Source organism: Vombatus ursinus, unplaced genomic scaffold (assembly GCF_900497805.2).
Source record: "Vombatus ursinus unplaced genomic scaffold, bare-nosed wombat genome assembly UNPS02012319.1, whole genome shotgun sequence".
NCBI lineage: Eukaryota > Metazoa > Chordata > Mammalia > Diprotodontia > Vombatidae > Vombatus > Vombatus ursinus.
In genome coordinates, this window is record NW_020952097.1 from 1,627,798 (window position 1) to 1,639,510 (window position 11,713).

Consider the following 11,713-nt stretch of genomic DNA (forward strand, 5'->3'; position numbering starts at 1 on the left):
AGGAGAGGAAGCTAGGGGACATAGCAGTGGAAGTGTTGGACTCCCTGGGGTCCAGAAGGACCTGAGTTCAAATCCTTCTTGAGACACTAGCTCTGTAACTATGGAGCAAGCCACTTCAGGGCACCATGGAGCAGCTGAGTAGCATACTCCATAGAGAGTTGGACCTGAAGTCAGGAAGATTCATCATCCCAAGTTCAAAACTGGCCTTTGACACTTACTAGCTGTGTGGCATTGGGCAAGTCACTTAACCCGTACTGCCTCGGTTTCTCATTTGTAAAATGAGTGGGAGAAGAAAATGGTAAACTACTCCAATATCTTTGCCAAGAAAACCCCAAACAGTGTTATGAAGAGATGAACATGACTGAAACAACTGAACAGCAACAAAGTAAGTTTCTATAATCATGGAGAAGTGCTACAGTTTCCATGACAGCATCTCTGGGGGGTGAGGTGCAGTCCCCAACCAGGGTTACATTCTTCCCTTTGACAAAAAGTTTCTAGCACCTACTAAATCACTGATCAAATCATCAATCATGATTCCAGAGGACTAATGATGAAACATGCTACCCATCTCCTGCCAGAGAGGTGATAGACTCAAGATGCAGAATAAGACATATGTTCTTAGACATAGCAATAGTGGAAATTTGTTTTTCTTGATGACACCTATTTGTTAAAAGCATGTTGCTTTTGTTTTTATTTTTCAAGTTGGAGAGTAGTTAGGAAGGAGAGGAGAGATAAAGATATGATAGCCAAAAAAAAAAAAACCCAAACAGGTAAAGGAAAAGAAATGGATAAAAAGAGGTTACAGAAAAGGGCTCTTTGCAAGTTACATGCCGAATTTATTGTATACTTTAAAAGAAAAGCAAGCTATATAGAATAGGGATTCACAGTTTCATATATAATTCCCTTTTTTCCCCATGTTATTTGCTGTTTCTTAAGCTCAAATTTTTTTAAAAAAATTAGATTTTTATAAAAAATCACTGTGTCTAGAGTCAAAGGTTCAAGGTTCAAATCTTACTTCTGATCTTTCTACTGGGTGTGTCTATTGGCAACTCCATGATCTGTTTCCTTATTTGTAAAATGATGAGATTAGATTATATAAACTCTGAGGCCCCTCACAGCTCCAGATCTGTTATCCTCTGTGATTCTCTGTAGCTGGCCACAGCCATTTTTCAAATCCTATCTAGCCACCCATCCTGACGTCTTGTCATCTGCCCCGTAGTGACACACACACCATTGTCCACTCCCACCTCCTGACAGTCACACTTCCCATTTCTAAATCTTGTTCTGGGAACTGTAGTCATATCAATGTTACCACTGTTATGGGTAAGGATGTGTCAATCAGCTCTCCTGTGGCTCCACTTACCATCTCTGGGACTTCCCATTCCAAAACACCCTTCCCTGGTCACCACTTCCCTACAGGTACTTTCTATCCTTTCCATCAAGACTCAAGCTCATTGTATGCTGGATTATCTTGCTTTTTAATATTTGTATTCCTGAGACTTAGCACATACTAAGTTTGGCACATAGTAAGCATTTAATATTTCTTCATTCATTGTTAATATCCATTTCTCCATTTCCAATGTTAAGAATTTATTTGTGCTATACAGGTCAAATAGGAGTTATATTAATTATTCCCCATTTGTTTTCTCATTTTTATTCTATTTATGTGTAGTGTGGGTTTACTTGGAGGTTGCAACCCAAGGGAGCTCATGTTGTGGGAATGGGTCTATAGGAGTCATTTCAGGAAGCATGCACTGGACCTCCCCTGAAAACTTCAGCAGAGGGACTCCACAGACATATATGCGTCTCAATTCTAAAGGACTAGCCCTTTGAGAAGACAAAGCAATCTCTTCTCGACCACCGAACAGGAAGAGCCAATGACTCAGTGTAACTTCATTCACCTGTGTGTCGTCTTCCCATTTCTGATTTCCCTTAGTTGTTAAGTGCCTTCTTCCGTCATTCCTCTTAGGATAGACCCCAACAGTCCATCAGGACACTTATCCAGGGGAAATCAGAAAAGGCTTGCTGTAGCAACTGAACTTTTAAGAAAGTTAAGGTTTGATTCTATAAGGCAGAGGTGAAGAAAGAGTACATTCCAGGTAACCCCTCACACCCTTTACACCAGGCATGGACCAGTGCAAAAGTCCAAGGAGAGAAGATGGAACACCAAGTTTGGGAAATCACACATAGATTAGTTTGATTTAAACACTGGGCATGTGAAAGGTAGTAATATGAAGCAAACAGAAAATTAGGTTGGAGCCAGATCAGAAAGGACTTTATATACTAAGATGAAGAGTTTTATTTCCTCCTAGAGTCAACAGAAGATCTTATAAAGGATGAAGTAGTCAGACCTGTTATTTCATCTTGTAGCTTAAGTGATTTTTTTTCTTGTCATTATCATGTTTAACAATATTATGAGAGAGTTGGAGCATCTCCTTGTCTAGGCCATGGACTCTTTTTCTTTGCAGGGTGATGCTTGTTTTTTATAATTGTTCCAAGCTTTTCTTGGGGAATTTCCTGAAATGAAGTGTTTAGATTTTTTTTTCTTTAAATTTTCTGGTATTCCAATGGACTAAGATCTCTTTGTATTGATCTCTTGAAATTTGTCCCTTATCACTGGAGAAATAGAGCAATGTGGTAGAAAGAATACTGGATTTAGTCAGAAGATCTGGGTTTAAATTCTACTTCTGTGATTTAGTGCTTGTGTGTATTATCCTAAGGAAGGAAGGACAGAAAGAAGGAAGGCAGGGAGGAAGGGAACAAACATTTATTAAGCATCTACTATGTGCCAGGTATTGTGCTGAGTGCTTTATAAATATTATCTCATTTGAGCCTTACAACTCTAGAAGGTGGATATTATTGTCCTCATTTTAAAACTGAAGAAATGGAGGCAAGTAGAGATTATGTGACTTGCTCAGGTAAGAGCCAGTAAGTGTTTGAGACTGGATTTGAACTCAGGTCTTCCTGACTCCAGGTCTAGGACTCTATGCATTGTGCCACCTAGTTTCCTGGGAAACCTTATCTAGGCAAGGCATTTAAATTCTCTGGGCCTCAGTACTGATGCCATTTAAATTTTTGAATGCCATTTAAATTGCCACTTAATTAAATGCCATTTTTGGGGAAGCCATTTAAATTCTCCGGGCCTCAACCTTAGATGACCACTAAGGTCCTTTATAACCCTAAAGTCTCTGATCCTATAAATCTCTTTCCAAATGAGTTGTTTTCTAATCCAACCTGCTCAACACAAGTGGGAGTTGGGAGAGTGAGCACAAAGGGGAGGAGGGTACACGTTGAAGTTTCATCTGGAATAATTTGGGGTTCCTTTGTATTTGCGAGGACCCCCTGGAGAGATTCTTTACCTGGGACTTCCATTATTGGATACCTTAGATTTAGAGAACCATTACAAAAAAATTAGCATTTTTGTTTTCTCGTGTGTTCCTTCTACAAGTCAGGCCAGTTCTTTTAAGCCAACTTTTGCTCCTTTGAATGCTTATGTACTTATGTCTGTTGTATCATTCTTGTCCTCACTTATGCAAGATCACCCAGTACCAAGCAGTTTGCCTCAAGCATACTATGATAGCTCATAAATGTTTCTTTTTTTTCTTTTTAAGCAGATCTAGACTGCTTGCTGCATGAGATTGTTATGGACCCATAGGCTCACCTGTTGACCTAAAACCCCAAGGAGTAAATTCCAAGTGCCCTGGCTTCAAATGTTCAGGATTTACATAACCTTGTTTTGTTTCTTTTCAAACAGAACCTGCTTGTCTTAGTGAGGAATAAATTCAGTCTTCTATTTGGAATTCCCTAGATCTTTTAAAGATCCTTGGAGAAATTTTGGGTACCCTAGGCTGTTTCAGGGAGTTGGGAGGTACTCCTTGGCCATATATGTTTTCAACACATGTGCTTTAACTACCATTTTTGAGTCATCTCACCCCAAGAATCTTGTGTGAGAAAGGGGAGAGTGCCCTACAGGATGGGGGAATCTTTTTTTTTGTAAATATTGTTTTCCTCAGTAAATAAATTCCTTTTCTAAAATCTGATAGATTTCTGGATAGAAACATATCAGATTGGCACTCATGAACCACTCCATAACTCTTAGGGTTACCCCTAGAACTCCAAAGAGAAAAGTTGTCAGTGGCACTTTGGGTACCTAACCTGCCTGTGGGAGATAGTTGGGGGAGTGAACACAGTGTGGGTGCTACACAAATTTTTGAGGAGCCCATAGAGTGCCAGGCCTGGAGTCAGGAAGATTCATCTTTCTGAGTTCAAATCTGACCTCAGACACTTACTAGCTGTATGACCTTGGTCACTCAGCTCTGCCTTAGTTCCTCAACTGTAAAATGAACTGGAAAAGAAAATGGAAAACCATTCCAGTATCTTGGCCAAGAAAATCCAAATGGGGTCATGATGAGTCAGACATAAGTGAAACAACTGAGGTGTATGGGTGTCAGGGAAGACTAGCACCTAGTTATAATACCTCTGGTGTGAAGTCTACTTAGCCCTTTTCAGAGCTGCTCATCTACCTTTGGTGTCTACCTTCCACCCAACTCTTACCTGTGACTCCAAGAAGCTGCAGAATTCACAATGGTTACACCCTAGTAAATTTTGGCAGATGGGCTAAACCAGGTTGAAGGTAAGCAACAGGCCTCAAACTCATTGGTAAGTTAAGGTAGTGTCTATCCCAAGCATGTGAAGACTTCTCTCGGTGGAATGGTTGGATATGAACAATTTGTTTCAACGGCCATGAAGACAGCAGAAGCAGGCACTGTGGGGTGCTTACAGCTTGGTCAGATATTGAAGATGCCAAGGTCATCCACTGCATCCTAGGATATCACCAGTTGTCTTGGCTTTTATCTTGACACTGTACTATGATGACTCTGGAAGCGAGTAAAGCATGCAGCTCTGTTGCACTTAAAATCCAGTTTATGCACAAGTCAAAAGGCATTACCTATACCATTTTACTCACCTCAGAGTCTTGTGGCAATGGGTAAATGACAAAGCAGCAGGTGCAGATATACACTGGGAACTATAGACACAACTCTGAACACAGGTAGCCCAGGCCATAGGGTCATCATCTCACTGGATTGAAGCAGCAGTGGAATTTGGCAGTCTCCTGGGCTTCCAAGCAGCCTTTTTGAAGGACTGCACTGTTTACCTCCTGGCATGAGGAAAGGTCTAGAAAAGGTACCCTAACAATTGTCAAAAGAAATGTGAGATGAGAAAATTTAGACATCTCCACTCCAAATGTTCATATGGACTATTTGTGCCCAATCTGTGGTAGAGCCTTTCAAACTTGTATTGGTATGATGAGCCATGGTGATGTCATTTTTGTCCTCTTCCAGCATGAAAGACAAAACCCAACCAACCAGAGATAATGCTGACCAGTGATGAGCATCAGTAATTAGGGCAGAAGTATCACCATTTGCTCTGTACCTCATGTTCCTGGTGCTATTCCTGCTTATTGTCACCATCAGAAGATTCACTATGAATGGAAAAGATTTGGCAGCGTCCACCTTGTAGACTAAATCACTAACATCCAGGATTTGGTCCTTCTAAAGGAAGGAAGAAAAGTTTGAGAATTCTTGTCTTCATTCTCCTCAATAATTGGTAGCTCTTTTAAGGAGACATTATATTCCTTATTGCCTTTGTTGCTAACTTTTTTCTCCTGCACTAAGGTCTTCTCCAGGGCTGCCTGTGCAAGACTGCTCACCTGTCCAAGGTCAGGATTATCCAGTAATGACCCTATGGACATTTGGGTAGTAGAAGATCTTCTCAATAACCTTTAGGACCTTGCCACCAAGGGATGTTGTCTCATAGGACCAACATCTACCCCCCTCAAGCTAGGCTAGTTTTTCCTTAAATGGTATTGAAAATATAACTGAGACTGAATTGGTCCAGAGGACTACGATTGAGATCAATAATATAGCTTCTGATAGGGGCTCCACCTTCAGTCTTGACACACCCTTCCAAATGGTCCACTATCATGACAAATAGGGAAGCAGAGAAGCCACACCCAACTGAGGGAATGTGGTATCATTACTGAATATCCTTCCCATGCTATTGCGAAGTAACTGTCCTCTTATAACTATTTGATAGACTGTGTCTCATTTCATGTCAATCTTGAATCAGAACCATCAGAACTGTTTCAGCAGTCCTGGCCTGGAGGACCATTAGTACATAAACAAATAAATAAATGGAGAAAAAAGAAAATATGCAATGATAATTGTTACATGAATCAATATATATCAACATATTTAGTTACAGCCAGAGCATAGATTACATACAAGTGTATTAATGGTGTCATCTATGACGTGTACCCAATTATGTTCCTTTTGCATTATCATGTTAGTTTTGTCACTGGCTTGATGGTTCTGAACCAGCTGTGACTTGCTGTACCTATACTTGAACTATAGTCTAGTTTTTAACCTTTTTTGTGCCCTGGAACCCTTCGACCACCTGAGGAAGCTATGGATTCCTCACATTCGAGTTTTTAAATGCATAAAATAAAATACATAGGATAATAAAGAAAACCAAATCATTGAAATACAGTTATGAAAATATTTTTAAACACAAATTCACATACCCCACATTAAGACTCTGCCAATCTAGGCTGACCATTAGCATCTTTGGACCAATAGACCTGCATTACTAAACCTGAGTGGGTAGATGGCCTAACCCAGCACTCTCAAACACTATGGATTGTCTTGGTCCTGGTGGGGGGCGCCTTCATAGCTGAAGCACTGGTCAGAAAAGATTAAACTCTGGGGTCAGCTCTTCCCTTGTCTGAACTTACTCTGCCTCAGTTTCACGTGGTCAGTGAGAGGTAATACAGCGTCCTCTTTATCTGAATCATCACCTTTAGAGGTTTCGGCTGGGGCTTATTGTTGGCCAATCAAGAGAGCCAGAGTAATTTGGGTTTAAGGAGTGGTCCTTAAAAAAGAAAACTAGCCCATAAACCTCAAACTGCAAGGTTTCAGCGATCAAAATTTATATTCCTTTAGGAAGAACACCTGCAGGTAAGTGTATGATTCCCTATGTGGACAGAGGAGGGGAGGAAGGGAGGAAGGAGGGGAGGAAGGGAGGAAAGAAGGAAAGAAGGAAGGAGCTGTGTTGCCTAACTGGAATTGTCCAGTTGGGACCCCAGTGGGCCAGCTACTACTACTCACAGATTGTTGATTGTTCTTTGTCCTTCGTTCTTGAAGAGGACCATGACATGGGGAAGGTGATGTCATGACAAAGTAAGTGGATTGGATTTAAGTGAAGGCGGGCTGTGCAAAGTCACCAGCCTTACTCTCTTCTCTAGAACCATCTGGGTCCAGTGGCAAGACATAGATAAGTACCACTGGAGATGGCTCTGGATGCAGTGGGAGATCTTGGCCTTTTTAAGCTAAAGTCTTTCCCAGGTCTCAGGCAATTCCTATTCAGTGATTAAGGCTAGATAAGAAAGCGGCAAAGAATGGACTCTTTTACCTAGTTTTCAAAAAAATCAATCTGGGAGTTGAAGACCCTCAGGGTTTCTGGCCAAAACAGAAACAATTTCTATTTTTTTTTTTTTTTGGCTAGGCAATGGAGTTAAGTGACTTGCCCAGGGTCAGTGTTATGTGTCTAAGGCCAGATTTGAACTCAAGTCCTCCTGACTCCAGGGCCAGTGCTCTATCCACTGTACCTCCTAGCTGCCCCAACAATTGCTATTTACACTCACTCTTTACCATTAGATTTTTTTTAACGAGGTAAAAGAGGCCATTCTCTGCCTCTTTCTTATCTAGCTTTAAGAAAAAAGCTACTGCAACCTGGGCCATCTCATGATGTCCTAATCTCTATCTTGCCACTAGACCCAGATGACTCTGGAGGAGAGAGTGAGGCTGGTGACTTTGCACGGCCTTCCATCACTTGAATCCAATTCACTTGCAAGTCATGGCATCAGTTTGCTGATGTCATGGTCCTCTTCGAGAACTAAGGACAAATAACGGCAGCAATAACATCTAGCCTTCATCACTGAATGGGTGTTGCCTCAAACAAACTGAGACCTGGGAAAGACCTTAGCTTAAAAAGGCCAAGGTTTCCCATTTCATCCGGTGCTGTCTCCAGTTGTCCTAGTCTGTATCTTGCCACTGGACCCAAATGGTTCCAGAGGAGAAAGTGAGGCTGGTGACTTTGCACAGCCCTCCCTCACTTAAATCCAATCCATGTGCAAGTCATGACATCACCTTCCTGATGCCATGGTCCTCTTCGAGAGTGAGGGACAAACAACAAACATTTTGAGGTATTATTATTTGATATATTTTTAGGTTCTGAGTGACCTCTGGCTGAAGACCTCAACACTCTTTCCCAAGGCAAGTTCCTTAAAATTCAGTGTCCAAACTACCAGCACTAAGCTGTTTTCTGGAGTACATTTAGTACATGAGTGGCCATACACCACAACTACAACCTCTCTGGTGACTTTTTTGTACCAATTTATGACCCCTGATCCTTGGAATCTTTGCCTGTCCAAGTGGAAACATTCTGTCAAAGGTCCTCTTTCTCATTAGGTTTTCTCTGAGTCCTTTGAGTCTAGGTGACCAGGGGTGCTCAATTATTGCCTTGTTTCTGTTGCTCAGACACAAAGAGATGTTCCAGAATGAGTCAAAGTTGCATTTTCCTGTGTTTGATTCCTCCGTTTAGGCCCTGACTGCTCTCCGTAATTCCATAGCTCTCCTGTAGTAACTGTGCTCATAAGTCATCCATTTATGTTCTTATAGCATAACCAATTGTGTCCTCACCTCCCTGAAGGGTTATAGATCTTTGCCCACGTTTCCCATGGAAACCTGGCATCTTCCTGAAGAGTTTGAAAAAGAGTTAGTAAGCTGGAATGAGAGTGGGTGAAAGGAGTAAATGTAAAATAAGTCTGGAATGGAAGTTGAAGTCACATTATGAAGGTACAGGCTGAGGAGTTTCACCTTCATCCTGTAGGCCATGGCGAATCACTAAAGACTTTTCATCAGAGGAGTAGCATTCAGTTCAGCAAATATTAAGTGTCTACAAATGACCAGATGTTACGCTAGGTGCTGGGAAAGAAATACAAAATTGGACCAGTTCTTGCCCACAAGGAATTTAAATTCTATTGGGGAAATACAAGATGTCATAATAAATGCAAAGTATATATAAATTAACTTTAAGAGGGAGAGAGTGCTACTGTGGTCTAGTTAATACTCCACATGTGACATAGACTCATGGCCAGCACATAAGAGCAATAAATATTTGTTTAGAGTTGGTATTCACTTGGACTATTAGAGGCAGATAGGTGGCACTGTGGATAGAGCACCAGGCCTAGAGTCAGAAAGACATGAGTTCAAATCCAGTCTCAGACACTTACTAGCTGTGTGTGACCTTGGTCAAGTCACTTAACCATGTTTGCCTTAGTTTCCTCATCTGTAAAATGAGCTGGAGAAGGAAATGGCAAACCACACCAGTATCTTTGCCAAGAAAACCCCAAAATGGGGTCATGAAGAGTAGACATGACTGAAATGATTTGAAAAGCAACAAATTCACTTGGAGTTTTAATACATATTTAGGGTCACATATGAAAAAATGCTAAGGGGTTTGAATTAGCTCCACATGCAATTTCTGATTTAGCTATCAGGTGGCACTCTGCTTGAGCTATTTTTCTAGGTCTATCCTCCAGACCTACAGCATCTCTTCTACTCTCTACAATATTTCAAATATCATTGACAATGACGCCTACCAGTTCTTTCAGCAATCATAGCTACCAACTCTTCCAGTACCCGAGAATGTAGTTCATCTGGGCCAAGTGACCTGAATTTATCAAAGACAACTTCTCCTTACTTATCTTAAGTATAAACTACCAATTAGTCATTTTTTTTTTGTTCTGTCATTTTCCATTCCTCAACCCCACCAGCACTGGCAAACTGGATCCTGTAATATATGCAATAATATTATTAATGATTCAACTTTGCAAAAAGTTATCTCAAAGGGATTTGGTGTGACTTATAAAGAAAGTACACTTGAAAATATTGACTGTTCACATGCAGTCTAGAACAACAAGAATGCTACTTTTTCTCTAGCAGACCTTGCAAACTAGAGCATCCAAGAAGAAGAGTACCACGTGGGGGCGCAAAGCCAAGATGGCAGAGAAAGGCCAAGAAGTTGCCTAAGCTCTCCCCAGTTTCCCTTGGAAACAACATTAAATCAAGGCTCTAAATGGATTCTGGAGCAAAAGAACCCACAAAAAGATGGAGTGAAACAATTTTCCAGCATAAGATAATTTAGAAGGACTTCAGGAAAGGTCTATCTCACTTGGGTAAAAGGGGAGTGCAGCCCAACACAGGTGGTATCTGGGCAATCTAGTGGGAAGCTCTTAGCCATAGCACAGATCAGCAATGATGCCCCTCGGTCCTGGCTCAGCAAGCCATTGGCACAGCCAAACAGATGTGAAGTCTCTAGCCGCAGCTCAGAAGGCAAATTCCCAGCCCCCAAACCCTGGTACAACAGGCGCATCTAGGCTGCAAGCACCTGAGGCCCCAGCACAGAAAGCCCCCAGCCCAGGAAGCTTGGGACGGTGCCCCCTGTGTCCCAGGAACAGAGCTCAACTTTTAAAAATGAGCTAAGAAGTAAAAAGAACCCTGACCGTAGAAAGCTACCACGGTGACAGGAAAGATCGAAACAAACTCAGAATAGGACAGCAATGTCAAAATGCTTATATGTGAAGCCTCAAAGGGGAATATGAATTGGCTTCAAGCCCAAAAAGTCCTCTTGGAAGAGCTCAAAAAGAATTTAAAAAATCAAGTAAGAGAAGTAGAAGAAAAATTGGGAGAAGAGCACCATTGTGGAGAATCTCTACAATGAGTCCCAACAAATGTAAGGTTATCCAAATATATTCCAGTTGAGCTCCATGTGTAAAACAGTCTTTGGGCTTACTTGCCCAAACCATATCAGCTGTGGCAGGTTGGGTCTCCAGAGGAGTGGGTTTGAAAATTTTCCTAATGCTGCCTAATAAGACTCCACTATATCATCAAATGAGACAATATTTATAAAGTATTTAACAAAGGACCTGACACGTAATAGGTCCCTAATAAATGCTTATTCCCTTCCTTTCCATGTCCCTGACAGCATGCTTAACAATCAGCCAGTAAATTCAGTTAATTATTTTTTTTTCAGCTTACTCATTTTAAAATTTTTGTTAAATTAAATTTTTAATTTTTAATTAATTTATTCATTTTGAACATTAAAATATGGAACACTTCATGAATTTGTGTCACCCTCGCAGAGAGGCTATGCTAATCTTCTCTTCATTGTTCTAATTTTAATATATGGGCTGCCAAAGTGAATACCAGTTAATTCTTTAGCAAAGGCATTTACTCAAATGACATAGTAATGATAATAGTTACAAACCATTTCCCCTAAAACAAGGGGGTACACTCTCCCACAAATGCAGAGTCCATGAGGAGAAGAGCAGATATGAATTTAATGATATAATTTTGAGGTACACATGTAGGGAACATATATGGCTAACATAACTTGTAATTCCGGAACTGTAGGACTTTAATGTCCTTTCTTACTTTAGAGGACCCTCATGGAGTTCACTAGAGGGCATGGTGTCAGTGATGGATGAATTTTTTCACTGCTCAGTTAGGTTGGCTCCTAGAAAAGCCATGGTATCTCCACTGGAAAGGTGACTCAATTGGACTTACTCCTTATGGGATCCAGCGTCTTGTGT

The 11,713-nt window shown here is 41.0% G+C and overlaps 1 non-coding gene across 1 annotated transcript; it reads right to left on the reverse strand.

Moving 5' to 3' along the window:
- Positions 1–11,222: 11,222 nt before the first annotated feature.
- On the reverse strand, positions 11,223–11,328 carry LOC114039918. The gene has a single exon (XR_003568718.1). It is a non-coding gene; the product is annotated as a U6 spliceosomal RNA (small nuclear RNA).
- Between the last annotated feature and the right edge of the window lie 385 nt (positions 11,329–11,713).